Genomic DNA, 18,789 nt, shown 5'->3' with positions numbered 1-18,789 from the left:
TTCATTATCACGGAGCTCTAATTATCAAGTGGCAGCGGTTTTGACTAGGAAAGAGGCAACAGGGAGGCTCCCGCGAGCTGTCTCGGCCTCGCGGTTTACAACCCCAGCAGCTTCAGGTAACTCCTCCAAATCGGCTAAGGGCTCAAATTCTAAATGTGGGGCCTCTCCTACAACTATGGGGCAGGAGCCTATTCCTCCTAAAATCGCCTGCTTCTCAGTCAGAACACACTACCTGGAGCTCAGACCCCATTCAGGTGGTAACATATTTTTTCACACTTCGTCAAGGATTCATGCAAGACAGCGCTCATTTGCTTCAGTCTTCTCAAGCTCCTCCAGTTTTGGAGGCCCAACAATGTTCAGCATGTATTCAGCTGATTGTTACAGAAGAGCCTTTGCTGTCAAGTCCAATGGTGCCTCTAATAACTTGGGGTCCAGGTACGCCTATCTGCTTATCCCCAATTCAGGGACCCACTCTCCTCCTGCCTGATCAGGGCCAGACGTACACCTGGTTTCAAATCCTCAACTCTTTCAGGCTGTTCAACTGGCCCCGTCAGCACCAAGAGTTTTCACGAAGTGCCTGGCTGTGGTAGCAGCACATCTGTGGAAACAGCACCACATGGTGTTTCCTTATTTGGACAATTGGCTCCTAGTAACTCATTCCAAAGACCAGTTACTACTCACTATCCATTCCACAATTCAAACCCTGGAGTCTCTGGGATTTATTATCAATTACCAAAAGTCCAACCTGACTCTAACTCGCTCCCTTATGCTCATCAGAGCATTTCTGGACACAGAGATGGCAAGGGCCTATTTGCCTCCAGACAGACATCAGTCCATCATCAACCTGGCAGATCTCTTCAGGCGCACTTCAGTCATGCTAGCTTGTACCACACTATGCCTCTTAGGTCACATGGCAGTTGCTTTATCTCTAGTGCCAATTCACGACTGCACTTGAGACCTTTGCAATGGCACCTAAAATTGCACTGGAATCAATGTCGTCATTCTCTCGCCAGGAGGATTCCACTTCTGCAAGCATTCAAGATTTCCTCCTTTGGTGGATTCACTTTGTCCATGCAGGAGGGCTGTCTTTTCCAACCTCTGCCCTCTTGTCTCACGGTGACGACAGATGTTCCAATCAAGACTGGGGAGCGCACCTTAACCAATTGCATACTCAAGGTCAGTGAACGAATGGACTCTGCACATCAACCACTTGGAGCTCCATGCAGTATATTATGCTCTTCAAGCCTTTCGTCCTTGGTTTTGCAACAAACAAATTCTGATTCAAATAATCAAGTAATGATGTTCTATATCAACAATCAGGGAAGTTCGAGAGCTCTTCCTCTCTGTAAAGAAGCATATTGTCTGTGGACCTATGCTCTGACACTATGGGTCCATCTACAAGTGGTATATATTCCAGGAGATCACAATGTCCTCGCAGACTCTCAGCAGGAAACTCAACCCTCACGAGTGGACTCTCGACTCTGCTATACCACATCAGATATTCCTTCATTGGGGAACTCCCGCAGTGGATCTCTTTGCATCCCAGGAAAATGCCAAATGCAGCACGTTTTGCTCTCTACGTTTAACTCCTCAAGCAATAGCAAGGGATGCTTTCTCCATACATTGGGAATACAATCTCCTGTATGCCTTTCCACCATTCCCTCTAATATCCAAGGTAGTTCAGAAAGTTGCCACAGACAATACTCATATCATACTCATTGCTCCTCGGCCCAGACAAATCTGGTATTCACTCCTGGACGCTCCCCCAATTCCCCTGGGAGACCATCCTTCTCTTCTGTCTCAGTAAGACGGGCAGTTATTGCACCCCAATCTTTGCAGTCTCAGTCTGACAGCCTGGAAATCTAAAGTTCAGGTCTAGAACATTTACCATTTTCTCAGCAAGTGAAGGTGGTCCTTCTAGCAGCAAGGTGCCCTGCTACTAGGAAATCCTATCAATCAAAATGGAAACTTTTTCCATCTGGTCACACAATCTCCACCAGTATCCTCTGAGTTGCCCAATTGGCTGCATTTTATTATATCTTCTGCATTTGTCAGATTTGGGTCTCAAATCAAACTCAGTTCGCTTTCATCTTGCAGCTTTCTGGGCCTTCCATACTTTATTTATTTATTCATTTTTATAGCCCATCATCCCCAGGAGCCCAGAACAGGTTACAAGAATACATACACAGAGTTTTCAGGAACAGAGATAGTATGCTACCGAGTCAATAACATGCTACAGGATCAAAGATACAAAGCTATAGAATCAATAACTTACAACTTATAGAGAATCTGACTAAGAAACTCATGCTTTGCAGAATCTAAGAAAATGTAACCATAGAGCCACAAATGGGTATTAACATATCTGCAGTGACCGGTGGAAGAACTGGTTGGCAGGCTCAGGTGCTCTGAGGTAAGGTACGTCGAAGCAAGGTTTTTTAAAGTTTGAGACCAGAATTGATCTGCTTCCGGATAGGCAGTAGGTTGTCATTGCCCTAATGGCAGGAGGGAGTTGATTTCATAATTTAGGTGTACTATAGGAATATCGCTTTCGGGCTGTCTCCAAGTAGAGTCTGTTTGCTGGAGGTTTGGAAAGTCAGAGTTCCCATTGTGAATGGAGGGGCCGTTGAGAGTGGTGTATTTGGGAGTTTCCTCACTACATAGTCAGATGTCATGGAAGTGTTTAAATGTTATTACTAATTGTTTGAAGATATTGCATTGGTGTATTGGGAGCCAGGGGACCTGGTTCAGTGCTGGGGAGGTATGGTCAAAAGGGCCAAGGTTTTTTAGGAGTCGCACTACAGCATTTTGGACTCTGTAGACGGTTCTGCTCTTTGGCCGGTAGACCGGTGTAAAGTCTAGATGGGATAGAACAAAGGCATATAACAATTGGGTAGTCAGAATTAGTGAAGTAATGGGGATGGGTTTCAGTTGCCGTAAGTAGTTGAAGGAGGAGGATACTACCTTGGAGATTAGTGTTGAAAGAGTTAGACCAGCATCCAGTGTGATGCCCAAGCTGGACACTTGGTCTTGGGGTACCAGAGTGGTGGTGTCCAAGAGATTCAAGAACAAGAGGCAAAGCACGAATCACAGCAAATCCATAAAAGTTCAGTTTTGGATGGGTTCAGTTGAAGTTTGTTGGTTGTTATCCCTGCTTTAATCTCTACGAGGCAGGTTTGTAGGGTCTGTAGTTATGAAGACTGCGCCTTGCCCAGGGGGGTGTAGAGTTGTATATTGTCAGCGAAGGAGTGTATGTTGATTCCATGCTTCTTTGCAATATCAAGGGCGGTCTGATGTAGATGTTGAAATGGGGATAAAAGCGCACCTTTGGGGTACCCCATATTTTGCAGTTCTCAGTTTAGAGAGTACTGAGTTCACCAGGACGTGTAATTGTCTTTGGTCCAAGAAGGATGAGAACCAGGAAAGTGCTGAATTCTTGATCCCAGTCTCATATAGTAGGATCTCATGGTTAAGCGGACAGTAACACTCACAATAAAAAAATGGGAGAATAATTATTAAATACCACAATCATCACTAGACTCCTGTATTCTCAATATAGAGGACTGAATTATTAACAAACACTGAAATTAAATAAATGTGCTCAGTGAAAAGCAAACAAGTGAAGGTATAGGCGCAGCAGATTCCACCAGCTCTAGCTTTATAATATCATAGCACCATAACCCTCCCTACCTTCCTCAAGTCGTTCACAGCAAATTAAGTGGACGGATAATTTTACAAATACTTGCAAAAAACGATGACCAATCAGCAAGAAAAAAGATAGAAAAAGGATGTTACTTATCTATTAGCGGCTGGGTTTTACTGAGTCCACTGCTTACAATACTCCTGCTCTTCAACGTGCTGTGCTTCCCATGTCATGTGATCTTGCAAAAAATGTCCATAAACTCACAAACACAAAAAAAGTCTATCCATCCAAAACAATGTCCATCCGAAAAATCCCAAACAAGTTAAAAATCATCCAACAGTCCACTGATAATGCAATGTTCCACACCCATAATCTTCAATCTTTCCCTGCACGATCTGTTTCACTTGATCTTTGCTTCTTCAGGAGGAAGAAAAACCAGCGGTTTTAAACATCAGAAAACCTCCACATCAAATTGGAATCACATCCAGAAACCACTGACAACCATTCCTTCCAGGCGATCCCATCCAGACAATAATTCCTTGACGTAAACCCCCATCTGAACAAGGTTATTTTTTTTTTAAGTCTAGGATCTTTGCTTTTGAATGAGCCCTCTCTATTCCTATCTTAATATTAAACCGTACCATGCAGTGATCACTGGATGCCAGATGATCACCCACTGTAACATCAGAAACACCTTCCCCGTTTGTAAGCACTAAGTCCAGTATGTCCCCCATCCCGTGTGGGTTCCATTACCAACTGCTGGAACAATTCTTGTAGAGAATCCAGAATCTCCCTATTTCTAGAAGACCCTGCAATAGGGATACCCCAATCAACATCCGGCATGTTAAAATCACCTATTAGGAAGACTTCCCCTTTTTTAGATATATTCTGAATGTCTACTATTAAATCTCTACCTCTTCTGTCTGTGAAGGCCTGTATATCACACTAATGTAAATATATTCACCATTCCTGCTTTCCAAATTGATCCACAGTGCCTCTTCCAAATGTTTTCCTTCATCTATCTCTTTTTCAAGCTTGGGACTCACCACCAAGTGTGCCTGCATATCCCCTGCTTGTCTCCAGAGAAAGCAAAGTTGCTTACCTGTAACAGGTGTTCTCCGTAGACAGCAGAGGAATGGAGCCACACTTGCCCGCCCTCCATCCCCTTGTTTTCAGTCCTTTAATTGCTAGAGACAAAACTGGCATCCCGAGGGGAGGGGCTGTAGAGGTAGGGACTCCCACACATGCCCAGTAAGCTCAAAGCTTACCTAGCTAGGGGAGAGCCCAGTCAGCGGACTTCACCAACAAGTGTGGCTGCATTCCTCTGCTGTCTACGGAGAACATCGGTTACAGGTAAGCAATTTTGCTTTCTAGTGCAATAGGCACATCAATCTTGAACCTGTAGGTTGTGTACCTCTGATCTTGAAATCTGATGCAGAGAGCCTCATTTACATTTTTCTGCTCCGCCCCGCCTATAAGCTGTCATGTAATTCCTCAGTTTGCCTCTCTACATGCAAGATGGTAGAGCCTGTCTGTTCTACTCATGTTCATTTTTCTTTAGTTTTGGGTTTTATTATCTGATTGTGATGCTTTTTAGTGCTGCAGAGGCTCCCAGTTTCAGGGCATCTCTGCCTGCAGAAGGATGAAGACTGAGGGCCAAATTCTATAAACTTCATCCCGATTGTGATTATTTTGTGTTAAATGTTTTGATATGAGTAGAACAGACTTGTTTCTCGGTGAGATTCCCTATACCCCTCTCTGTTATATCTCTTCTCTAGGGCTGACCATCTGCTTTGATATGAACTGAGGAATTATAGGCAGCTCAGCGTAAGGGAAGGTGGAGCAGAAAATGAGGCTCTACACCAGATTTTGCGATCAGGTACACAATCCACAAGTTCAAGAATGCTGGGCCTATTTACTAGAAAGAAGATTATCAAGTTACCTAATCTTTCTATGTCAAACAACTGGACTGATTTGGCTGTCTTTATAAACTTGAGTCTCATGGTTTACTCCTGCGAGACTTGTAGGCTTTCTGCACCACCACGCAGCTCAAAATGACATAGAAAGCCAAACATAGAAAATGACACAGGGACAAATTTGTCCCTGTCCCCGCAGGGTCTATCTCCATCCCTGCAAGTTCTGTCCTCATCTGCACAAGTCTCAAACACATATGGGATGGAGAAAGACCCGTAGAGACAAGTCACCCAGAAGCCCTGTGCTAGCACACAGCTTTCAAAAGAGGTAGTGAGAAAGAGTGGGTGAAGGCTGAAGGAGGTTTTGAGAGAGAATGGGTGAAGGCTGAGTGGAGGAGGTTTGAAAGAGTGGATGAAAACTGAAAATTTATTGAGGCCTGCACTAGTGCTGCTGCAGGACTGCACCCCTTCTCTTGCTGGTTCCAGCTCGATTAATGTCAATCAGTTCTAGGCAGTATAAAGGGCTAAAGAAGTAGCAAGGAGAGGGTGGAAGGGCTGTAGGAGCAACATTTTTAAATTTGTGGAAGGTTTGAAGGGCTTAGGCAAGCGGAAGGATTGAGGTGAGGATGGGAGGATGCCAACCACGAGGGGGGTTGCGGTCCTTGGAGCTTTCTCATTACCACTTTCCAGCCCTCGAGGTGAAAAGGGTTAGAGAACCCTGTCTTAGCCTATTGTTCTAACCACTAGACAAGTCGTTCTCAGACTTTCTCAGTTCATGGCTCCTTTTATGTTTAAGTAATTTTTTTTCAGAGTGTCCCTAAGCCATATATTTCCTCTCATCTTCTTCCCCACACCATCCGGCAACAACAGCAGCAGCATGGAGTCTTACCTTTATTCCAGGTCAAGCAGGCAGCATATTCTCACATACGGGTGACTTCAACCACGGAGCCCCGATGCAGACAGCTTCACAAGCAGACTTGCTTGAAGAACTATTAGAAAGTTTGTGACTGCCGCACTGTGCATGTGTGAGTGCCTTCCCACCCGATGTAGGGTGCGCGTTTCCTCAGTTCTAAGTTTTCGGCGGAGCTGAGAAGCCCTCATTTCAAGGCTTTGTGTGAGTTAGTTCTTTTTGTGCCTTCTCATCGCCGCGGCTCATGTTTTCTTATTTTTGATAGGGTTGCTGCGTTGCACGTGTTCCTAAAAAAAGAGTTTATGTGATTTTTTCAATCGTGTCACAGCGAGTCCTGTTCTGCGGTCTCAGCCTGCGGGCTTCAATTTAGCCGCAGCCGTCTCATTCCATGTCCCGACTGGTTACGGGGTTCAAGAAGTGTAGCTGGTGTCAGCGCGCGATCTCTCTCACTGACCCACACAAGTGGTGTATTCAGTGTCTAGGGCCAGATCATCGCCCGGAGTCATGTGCTCGCTATGCTCCACTTCAAAATCGAGCCCTTAAACGACGTGTTCAACTGGAAAAAATATTCGGGGGCATGGATTTAACTCCAGACAAGTCCTCGACCTCAACTTCACTGAAGTCTTCTGCGGGGGTAAAAGCTTTGACCTTGACTTCTGCCTCGGCTTTGATCAAACCCTCCTCGATGGGGAAGTCCTCGACAAAATCTTCCAAGTTATCTCCGGAGGGGCCATTATCCTCAGTGTCTCCATCAGGTCAGTTGTCTAAGCCAGCCCTTCAGGAGTCTCAGATGAGCTTAGTTGGGACAGTTACTTCGAGGCTTACAAAGAAGCGTGCCTCCAAATCGAGAGAACACTCTTCCTCAAGGTCTTCTTCCTTGGAGTCTATAGCCACACCAATTGCACCAGCTCCATTGGTCTTGGTGCCGGCTTTGCAGAATATGTTGGAGACTTCTGCATCAGGAGTTTGGTAACATGCTTGCCAAATTGACTCCCGCCTCGACCCTGCTTTCTGCAGTCGAGTCCTTTGGAGTGCCTCGAGTTCAGCCTGAACGCTCTACAATGCTTGCGAAGTTAAAAAAAAAAAAAAAAGTTGCTGCTCTGTAAGCATGCACAGACCATCTATAGATGGTCTGCACTTGCATCAGGATCGCTATTCAGCGATCCATGCAGTCAGTTGAGGGCTTGATTCTGATTGTCCCCATTTGCATGAGGATGCGTCATGAGTCAGCCCCCTCCCCCCCCCGGCCACGGATTGGACCCAGATCGGATCGTTAGGGGAGTTTAGTGAATCTGGCTCTAAGGGTGAATTGAAATAGGAGTAGTTGAATACAGTGCATGATACTAAATATGGATGTATATATATGTGTATATAAGAAGGTATAAAATAAATAAATATATGATATAGTTTATATAGGTATGTACAAGTAGGTGTGTATAAGCAGGTTGATTATTATAGGCAGAAATAAGAAAGAAGATTATGGTTTAATAGGGCTGAATTAAGAACCTGCTCAGAAAACTCTATTGTAACATCTTTACAAAAGCACTAGTTTTGATTACAGTTTATAATGTCTATTGAAATCATCCCAGGAAACACAAACTCTGTATTGTAACACCTTTACAGAAGCTCATATTAACTGCTCTGAATTGATGCCTCCAGTCATTAGCAGCAGTACAGAAGCTTACAATAAACATGAACTTAGTATGCACAGGAGTGGTGACATCAGCGCCGAAGCATGTCACCGACTTCCTCAGGCAGCTTGGAGCTCGGAGTTTGAGCAGCAGACTGCTTCAGCTGGCAGGGCTTGGGTATCCTTGCCAGCCATTTCATAGATACCACAGTTTTGAAGGTCTTAAAATATTCTGCAGCTCCCCTGTGAATTCACTGCTACACCCCAGGGCACAATTTGGAAACCACTGCACTAGACCATTTCTATTTTCTTCTATTGGGTCAGCTACAAACTTACATAGTAAGCTCATTGGTATGATGAACTGCCTACTATACCTGATTGTAATTTACCTTGAATCCAGCTTTAAAAAGTGAGTAATTAAATCTAAAGCCACCCCTGTACTTGGGACTTTTACATATACACAACGGGTGCTCGTTTACATTTAAGACCCTCTTTTACGAACGCATAGCGCGGGTTTTAGCGCCAGCAGCAACTGCTCCGATGCTCATAGAATTCCTATGAGCGTCGAAGCAGTTATCGCCGCTGCTGACGCTACGCGTTCGTAAAAGGAGGGGCTAATTAGCAAAAGGTGTACAGATCAGAAACTTAAAGAAATATTTTATCAAGGCAGAGGCTCACATAAAATATCTGCATTCAATTTTTTTCTCTCAGTCTGGCTAGAGAGGGGATTCTGCAGAAGCAGTACTCCTAGCCCCTATGTAGTGGTTTGAGTGGTACTAACTGGAGGAGAGAGAGAACCTCAGACTTCATGCAACAGCAGTTCCTAGTGTTTGGATGTAGACACATTTCAGGAAGAGCAGAAGCTTATGTGGCCTTATTTCATGCTCTCCACCCTCCAGCCAAAAACTGTTGCTTCAGTCGCGGAACAGAGTTAGAAGGAAAGGGATATAAAATACAGGAGGTGGGGGTAGGGGAGAACAAAAATATAGTACAAAATGAAGGCTTATGAGTAGACTAAAAGACTGATTTGTATACCCAAAATTACAAAAGGAAAGTGCTGGGTACTAGTAAAAAAAATATTTCCAGGCAGTACAGCGGCCAAGTGGCAGTTGTTGTAGCTTAAAAAACAACCTAGATATTGAGCACCAGTGTTCCAGATAGTGGCCAGCACTGAATATCTGGCTAGGGCAGTCAGTGCTGGTGCTTTTCAGATAGCAGTAATATTAAACCCTCTATCCAGGTAGCTAACTAGTAAGTACTGCTGAATATCAGGCCATATTAGGGTCTGTGTAAGGATATTAGGCACCCTAGGTAAAACTTCAGCCTTGCATCCTCCCCCCCCCCATTAGCTTTGAAGTTCTTTTTTGCCCCTTCCCCAACAATCATGGTTACCCCAACATCACCCTTTCCCAAATATATCTGGTTAAATAGACTATATAAAAACTGCCAACCCTCATTGCTGGTAAAAGTACCTCTAGTTTTTTTGAGTTTGCGTGGTTGTCAGAATTTATTGTTTTGCTTTGACTGCAGCTGCTCATTGCTGCCCCCCACCCCAAGCTGCTGCCCTAGGCAACCACCTAGTCCTGCCTAATGGTTAGACCAGTTCTGCATGTAAGTACAATTTTGAAGTTTACTTCAGTGGCGGTTTAAGAGGGGATTGTTGTAGAACAGTACAGAATTTTGTAGGGTGAAAAAAGATTTCCTAATGACTGTGGTGACTAGAGTTTCAATAGAGTTTTGATCTAAGTTTACATCTAAATATTTAAAGTGGGGAAAAAGGGATATTGGTGTGTTGTCTAAGGTGAAGATTAGTGATGGACAGTCAGTCCACATCCCACGTATCTCCTGTCCTAACCACTCTTTCAAAAACACCCCTTTTCACTCTGGGTGCACAGCAGCAGTGAAAAGGCATAAGCTGCTTTTAGATACGTCTAAAACCTGTTTCGATTATTGGACGACCTTTCTTTTGATTGTCCAAGTACCAATTTAATCAGGTTTTATAGATGTATTTCCATTTTGATTATGAACTTCATACTTATATATCTGAATACAAGCAATTTGCTCCAATAAATGTGGGGGCAGAACTAAGGGGTATGTAGTAATACATACTCACTTGACCAATTTAGTAAAATTAGTCAGGATTGTCAAGTAAATGTGGATCATGTAGAGCAGTGGTCTCAAACTCGAACCCTTTGCAGGGCCATATTTTGGATTTGTAGGTACTTGGAGGGCCTAAATAGTTAATGTCTTATTAAAGAAATGACAATTTTGCAAGAGGTAAAACACTTTATAGTTTATAAATCTACCTTCCCCCCCCCAAAGGCCTGCAAGTTCCCCCCTTTGCAGCATCCTCTAGCTTCCCCCCTGACCTCCCGGTCTTAGTTTCAGCTAATAGTTGCAGCCTGCAGAGAGGATTGCTGGTGCTGTAGCATTCCTCACAAGCTGCCATTGGCCTCCACAGCACGTTCCCTCTGCCATGGTCCCGCCCCTTCTCTGACGTCAGGGGCAGGATCGTGGCAGAGGGAACGTGATGCTGAGGACGACAGCAGCCTGCAAGGATCGCTACAGCACTGGGAATCCTCTTTGCAGGCTGTAGTAATTACCTGAAGGTAAGAGCGGGAGGCCATGGGGAAAGCCGGAGGACGCTGCAATGAGCAGGCAGCATTAGTGCAGACAGTGGGCCGCAAAATAGTACCTGGCGGGTCACATGTGGCCCCCAGGCCTCAAGTTTGAGACCACTGATGTAGAGGAATGTTGGAGTTTACTTGGAGAATTAAGGACAGGGTCAGAGTGACAGTGATCTAGGTAAAATGATCAAATGTAATCATAAATACAATATCAAAAACAATGAATGATCTGGCTTTCTTTGTCTCTTTGGATGCAGAGAAGGCCTTTGATCGTGTAGAGTAGACTTTCATGTATCAAGCAATGGATTGGTTTGGTATAGGATTCAGATTTATACAAATGATTCAAACCTTGTATAGATCCCTTTCTGCCAGGCTTTACATTAATGATACATTTTCTGAACATTTTTGTCTGAAGAGGGGAGTTAGACAAGTATGTCCCTTATCTCCTTTGCTTTTTTATATCTTTTTGTAACCCTTGTTGTTGGGTATACAGCAGGCAAAGGAGATAAAGGGGATTTCTTATGCAGGTTGGGAATATAAGATCTCTGTTTATGCAGATGATATTTTGCTTCATTTGAAGAATCTTGAATCTACCATTCTGCATTTACTGGAATTGATTGATAGATTTAGTAAATTCTCTGGATATAAAATAAATTGGAGCAAATCGGAAGTTCTTCCGTTAAATGAGCATTGTGTTAAAGGACTATTTGATTCATTCCCATTCCTCTGGAAGAAAGAGGGAATAAAATATTTAGGTATTATGATTCAAAATCTCTGGAAGACACAATGACAGTAAATGAGAAATCTTTATTGCTGAAAGTCAAAGAAATGATTGAGCATTGGAACCCATTACATCTTTCTTGGTGGGGGGGAGAGTCCAAACTGTCAAGATGATGATTTCACCTGTAGTTTGCTACCAAATGAGTTTGTTGCCATTTTATTTTCAGGAGTCCTTTTATAAGAAATTGAATGGAATTATCACTAAATTTATTTGGCTGGGTAAAACTGCTAGAGTAGCTTTAGCATCTTTGCAAAAACCAATTGTGGCGGGTGGGGTAAATTTCCCAAATTTTTATAGATATCATCAAGCTTTTATTATGCGGCAGGGTATGTATTGGATCCTTCCTGAAGTCTTGGAGCATCTTCCAGATTGGCTTTATTTAGAATGGCAACTCATGTCCCCATTACGATTATGTCATGTGTTGAGTATCAAATTACCCAGAATTTATAAGGACAATAGCATTCTTTTTACCACATGGAAAACCTTAAAATTTATTGATAATTTAACATCCGTACCAGTACAACAATCCAAGTGTCAATCCTTATGGTTGAACTCCAAGATTCAAATTGGCAGTCTAAGATCCTCTGGAAGCATTGGCTGCAGGCAGGTATACATACATTAGATGATGTATTATCAAATGGGAAAATGCTTGACTTTTCACGACTGCAACAATCATTCGGTATTTCAAAATCTCAAGCATATAAGTGGTTGCAGTTGAAGCAGGCCATTCAGAAGGGGTTCCCTGAGTGGCAAAATTTAAAAATTCAGTATAGCTTGCCAGGCCTATGCTTCCAGACATATTTGCTAGGGCATCAGGCAACCAAGTGGTATAAATTAATATCTGATTTTTTGAACAAAAAACCAAGAACCAGGCTAAAACACATTTGGAGCATTGAGATTAAACAACAGATTTCTGCTATTCAATGGCCACGGATTTGGTCTTGGAGGATGAGGTGTACAGCGTCAGCATCTATGAGACAAACCTGGTTTTTTTTTTGTTACATAGAACTTTTGGACCCCAGTTCATTTGCAGAAGTTAGATAGTTCTAAATCTAATAGATGCTGGCACTGTCATCTTGAATAGGGACACTGGATCATCTGTTGTTCTATTGTCCTTTGATACTCAATTTTTGGAAGTCGATATGGGGACATATTAATAACATACTGGATTCATCCATTCCATTAACCTACGATGTAGTCATCTGAGGGACGTTATTGCATATTAAATCACCATTAGATCGGTATAAATGCCGACTTTTCCTTATAATGACCGGGATAGCCATGCAGATGGTTACTCACAATTGGAAAAAATTGGGATCACCTTACTTTTACTTTTTGGTGGGAGAATTTATGCTTATGTTATAAGTATGAGAAAATGAATGCTGACATGTTGGGGAATAATAAGTTATTCAGATTAGTTTGGGGTCCATTGACGTCTTTTGTTACTTCGATATAGTTGTCTTTCACCTTTACTTTTTCTTTAGATTCATGCACACATCTAGGGGGGGGGGAGGGGGGCTATTTATTTTGTTTAATTCCTTGACTGAATGTATTGGAAGGGAGGGAAAGTTATTCTTTCAGTATTGTTATTGAATGATTATAAGTGCTTACTCTGATTATTAATATATGTACAATGCTCCACACTTTTTATTAGCCTTGAAAACTCAATAAAGATTTAAAAAAATAAATGAGGTAAACTTGGGAGATAATCAAAATTAAAATCCTAGCAATAGGAATAACTATATGTTTTAGGAATACACATGATAAACCATAAAAGGCACAATTGAAGAACATTCAGGTAATACACATATGATACTTAATTGGGTTCTTTTACAAAGGTGCACTGTTGAGCAGCATACACTAAATGGCAAGCTACCCATTGTGTTCCTATGGCATTTAGTATGCACTGCTTTGTAAAAACCCACCACTGTCAGAAACAATACAAATGTGTGGCTCATGGGTTAGAGCTACAGTCTCAGCACCCTGAGGCTTTGGGTTCAAATCCCTCGCTGCTCCTTGTGACCCTGGGCAAGTCACTTAAATCCCTTATTGCCCCAGGTACACTAGATAGAGTTTGAGCCCACCGGGACAGATAGGGAAATATGATAAAGTACCTGAATGTAAACCACTTAGGTTATAAGTGGTATATAAACAAATAAATAATTCATAGATATGAACCAAATGGAACATCTTAATAGACAGCCAACCCAATTTTTTTATTTATTAGGATTTATATACTCCCTTTTTGAAGAAATTTTAGACCCACATATAGAGAAGTCATTAAGTGATCAAGTAGACAAATCTGCCCCATTAAGGACACACTCTATCAAGAGAGTATTTATGTCAGTGGTTCCAACCTTTTTCATATAAAGCTCCACAGTATAAATACGAGAAAGATCTGAGAGTACCAAAATATTTCATGCTAACATACAGTACATGCTAACATCTGGAATACTGCGTACAATTCTGGAGGCCTCATTACCGCAAGGATGTACTGAGGCTTGAGTCAGTCCAGCGAATGGCCACCCGGATGGTCTCGGGACTCAAGGATCTCCCGTACGAGGAACGGCTGGATAAATTACGGCTATACTTACTCGAGGAACGCAGAGAGAGGGGAGACATGATCGAGACGTTCAAATACCTCACGGGCCGTATCGAGGTAGAAGAAGATATCTTCTTTTTCAAAGGTCCGACGGCGACAAGAGGACATCCATGGAAAATCAGGGGCGGGAAATTGCACGGCGACACCAGGAAATACTTTTTCACCGAAAGAGTGGTTGATCGCTGGAATAGACTTCCACTTCAGGTGATCGAGGCAAGCAGCGTGCCTGATTTTAAGAAGAAATGGGATCGTCACATGGGATCTCTGCACAGAGATAAATAGGGGAGGGTCATTGGGGTGGGCAGACTAGATGGGCCGCAGCCCTTATCTGCCGTCTTTTTCTATGTTTCTATGTTTCTACTACTAATTTTGTAAACCACCTTGCCCTGCTTGTTCAGACTGGATATTAAACATTAGAAATTAATGCTAATATTCATTCTACAACACTTCACAGATATATTTTAAAAATTCACTTTATTTTGGATTGTCAACAGTTGCAAATTCCATAAATGAGACACTTGAGTAACACACTTAAGAGATTGCTTGCATTTACTATATCAAGTGGACAAGATTGAAATCAACGCATTTATAGGATTTGAAGAATGTTTCAACCAACTGTTTGAGAGCTGCAGTGGAGGACTTCGGGGGCCTCATGTGGCCATGCTTTGGAAACCACTTGTTTATTACATTACATTACATTAGTGATTTCTATTCCGCTTGTACCTTGCGGTTCAAAGCGGATTACATAAGAAGAAGCTGGACATTTCCAGGAGGGTACGTGACATTTAGGGTAAGACATAGTAACAGAATGAGTATAGACTTGGTAACATTGGATGAAAGCAGTTATATTACATTACATATCAAATCTTTTTCCAGGCGTTTATGTGGCTGAATAGCCTGAAAGGGGAGGGGGTAAAGGAGGCTACAATTTTATAAATTTGATTTATGATGATTTTTATTATCCTTTATAGATACAAAAATAGTTACTGAATTATCTCAAATTTGAAACTTATGAGCTGCAGCCATTAAAGCGTATATACTACCCTGTTTCCCCAAAAATAAGACCTATCCTGAAAATAAGCCCTAACATGATTTTAAAAGATGATCCTAATATTAGCCCTACCCCAAAAATAAACCCTAGTTAAGATCAACCTGCAAAGCCCCTCCCCAAATGTCCCTGACACTCCCCTACTCCATCCCTGACACTAGTGTTGCCCGATCCACCGAAAAAATTGGACTCGTTAATTCAGCAACCCCCACCCTAGTGAGACCTGACATACCTCTGCTTCGAGGCCTCCTAAAGCAGTGGCAGCGCTCTGAATGGGCTGCTTCGTGGTCTTCCCCGCTGGGGCTTTCCCTCTGCCGCGTTACAGTGGGAGGGTCAGTGGGGTTCTGCTACACAAGGGGATGGGAGGGAGGGATACAAAGATGTTGCAGAGGGAAGGTCCGGCCATGGTGGAAAAGACCGTGAAGCAGCCCATTCAGAGCACTGCCGCTGCTGCTGTTTTTGAAGGCCTCGGAGTGAAGGTATGTCAGTCTTACGGTGGGAGGGTCAGTGGGGTTCTGCTACACAGGGGGGATGGGAGGGAGGGATAGAATGATGCTGCACAAGGGGATGGGTGAGGGGAGGAAAGATGCTGCACATGGGGGGGGTGAGGGGAGAAAGGAAAGAGGAAGAATTGGGGTAGAGGAGAGGAAGGGAGAGGGGATTGTTGTACATGAAAAAAAAAAGACATCCCCCCAAATAAGCCCTAATGCAAGGGATGAGTTACCCCTCCTCCTCCCTGGGCATCCAAAATGGGGGTGGGGCAAGGGCTGCCACAACTATTAGGTAAAACTGCCTATGGCAGCAGCAGTTTAGAGGGTAGTAGCTTCAATAACACAGTAAATGACAGCAGAGCCTCAAGCACCACTCCTTTTAGAACATAATAGCCTTACTGGATCAGACCAATGGTCCATCTAGCCCACAATCCATCTTCAAGGAGGCCAATCCAAGTCATAGTTACCTGGCAAAAACCCAAATAGTAGCAGCATTCCATGTTTAAAGCAAAACAATAGATTCTAACAGGCAAACTCAAAGAGCCATTTTTCTCGCCACACGTACTTTAACCTGCATTTCAGCAAAAACACAAAGGAGATATATAATGCTTAAACAATAAAGAGCAAAATGAGAAAAAAAGCAAAAGAAAAGCTCAGTTTAACACACCACAATTAAATTAGTTATATGGGAGCTGATATTCTACCTCCCCACAATGTGCAGATCAGAACTAGAGCATTTCTTCATGGAAGTCACCATACAAAAAAGAAAATCCTGATTTTCATGTTATCTGAGCAATAGCAACACAAAGCTCTCCACTACTAGGCACATTGTGAAATACAAAACCTGAAAAGGGGCTCCATATTTTGTACTGAATATAGTACAAAAACATCTGCAATTAATATTTCCCAAAGTTAACATTTAAATTAATAAATTCCAAATAAAACACTTTATTCTACCTTTGTTTTCTGGACGGTTTCATGTTCTATTATGCTAGTTCCAGTTAGTTGTCTGCTTTCCTGTCTTTCTTCTGTTTCTAGTGGCTGTTGTCTTTTTCAATTCTCTCTCCTCCTGCCTTGTTCCCTCAATATACAGTATCTGTCTCTGACATACTGATTTTTCCTGTATAGCTCTTTCTTTATTTTTTTTTGTTTTTTGCCCATGACTACTCAAATTTCACCCTACTCCCTTCTACTTTTCACACACCTATCAACTTTATTTCCTCTCGCCCCCTAGCTCTCCCATTTCCCATCTTGCCCTTTCCCCAGCCTATTTTTATCTCTCACTCCCCCTTTTTCCCCTCCACCAAGTCCATCTCTCTACCCCCATTCTTCTCCCTTCACTGTCCATCTCTTTTCCCATTCTTCCCCCTCCACCAAGTCCATCTCTCACTTTCTCCCCATTCTTCCTCCTCCACCAAGTCCATTTCTCCCTTTTCCCCTTTCACACCCTCTACCATCTCTCCCTGACCCCCTTTCACCCCTTTTGCCATCTCTCCCGTTCCTGTCTCCTCTGTCCTTCTCCAAGGCTATCTCTCCCTCTCCTGCCCCCTACATCTTCCCCGAAGTCTACCCTATATCCCTTCTACCCCCCTCTGCCATCTCTCCCCGTCCACCTTCTAGCCCCTCTGTCCTCCCAATCCATCTCCCAAATCTGAGATCTCTCCCTCCCTTCCTCCATCCCTGAGTCTATCTTTCCCATCTTCCTCAACTGAGTCCAACATCTCTCCCTTCTCACACTTTCTCCCCTGAGTCCAATATCTATCTTCAGGCGCCACTGTTGAGGGAGCAGCATCTTGCTGCTGGCCCTCTCTGCCACTCTCCTTCCCGGCATCTAATTTTTTCACCCTTCTCTCCACAATCGGCATTTTTCCCATTCTAACCCCCCCCCCCCACACACACACACACACCCCACCACATCTACCTTTAGTTTTCTGTAGAAGTTGTCAGATGGCAGTAGTAATTCCTTGCCACTGGTCCCTGCATCTTCTCTCCATTGCAGCCCGCCCTCTCTGACAACTTCCTGTTTCCGCTGGGGTAGGCCACAGTGGGGAGAACGCAGGGATTGGCAGCAGGGAATTGCTACTGCTGATTGACAGGGCAGGATTAAACAATAGGCCAAGTAGGCACGTGCCTAGGGCCCAAAATGGTCAGGGGAGCCCGATGAAAGAGGGCATCAACATTGTTTTTTCCAAATGGCGATGGGCCCCTCCAGCATCGATCGGCAATGCGGGCCTCCCCTGATCGGCAACGCGGCCCCTCCCCCCCATCGACGGAAAGTAAGACAAGCAAGCAATGCGGGTAAGAAAGGCAACGGGAACTGTAATTGCGCAAGTGGTGCTGCTTGCCCAAAGCTTCCCTCTGACGCAGCTTCCTGTTTCCACCTGGGTGCATGGTGGGGTGGGGCAGGACAGGGGGCCCAGTGTACTTGTGTGCCTAGGGGCCCTCGACGGATTAATTCTGCCCTGCTGATTGATAATTTTTACAGAAAACTAAAGGTAGATGCAGTGGCAGGGATTAAATGGGAAAATGCCGATTGTAGGGAGAAGGGTGAAAGCATTAGATACTGGGAAGGGGAGCAGCAGAGAAGGCCAGCAGCAAGATGCTGCTCCTTGAAGAGTGCTGCCTAAGGCTGCAGCCTCAGTTGGCCTCATTATAGGGCCGCCCCTGCTAGCTACTATTTATTCACCTGTTTTTCATACAAATTTATAATCATCTTAAGCAAAAAATTTTAAACATACAGTTAAACTCTGGAATTCATTGAAATAGAATGTGGTGAAAGCAGTTAATGTAGCAGGGTTTTATAAAGGTTTGCATAACTTCCTAAAAGAAAAGTCCATAAGCCATTATTAAGATGGACTTGGGAAAATTCACTGCTTATTTCTAGGATAAGCAGCATAAAATCTGTTTTACACTTTGGGATCTTGCCAGATTGCAATACAAGTGGAGTGGTGTACGTCATACATTGTCCATGTAGGCTACTGTATATAGGTCACACTGTCAGAAGTGTTCGGGTTCGCATTGGAGAACACATCAGCTGATTAGCTACACAAGTTTTAGAAGCACCGCTTACTCAACACTGGCTTAAAGAACAGCATTCAGCGTTACTTTACTCAGTTTTGGAAGTTCCTGTGTTACCTCAAGGAGGCA

Source organism: Geotrypetes seraphini, chromosome 8 (assembly GCF_902459505.1).
Source record: "Geotrypetes seraphini chromosome 8, aGeoSer1.1, whole genome shotgun sequence".
Lineage (NCBI taxonomy): Eukaryota > Metazoa > Chordata > Amphibia > Gymnophiona > Dermophiidae > Geotrypetes > Geotrypetes seraphini.
The sequence above is the reverse complement of the archived record's forward strand: the minus strand, read 5'-3'. Positions refer to the sequence as shown.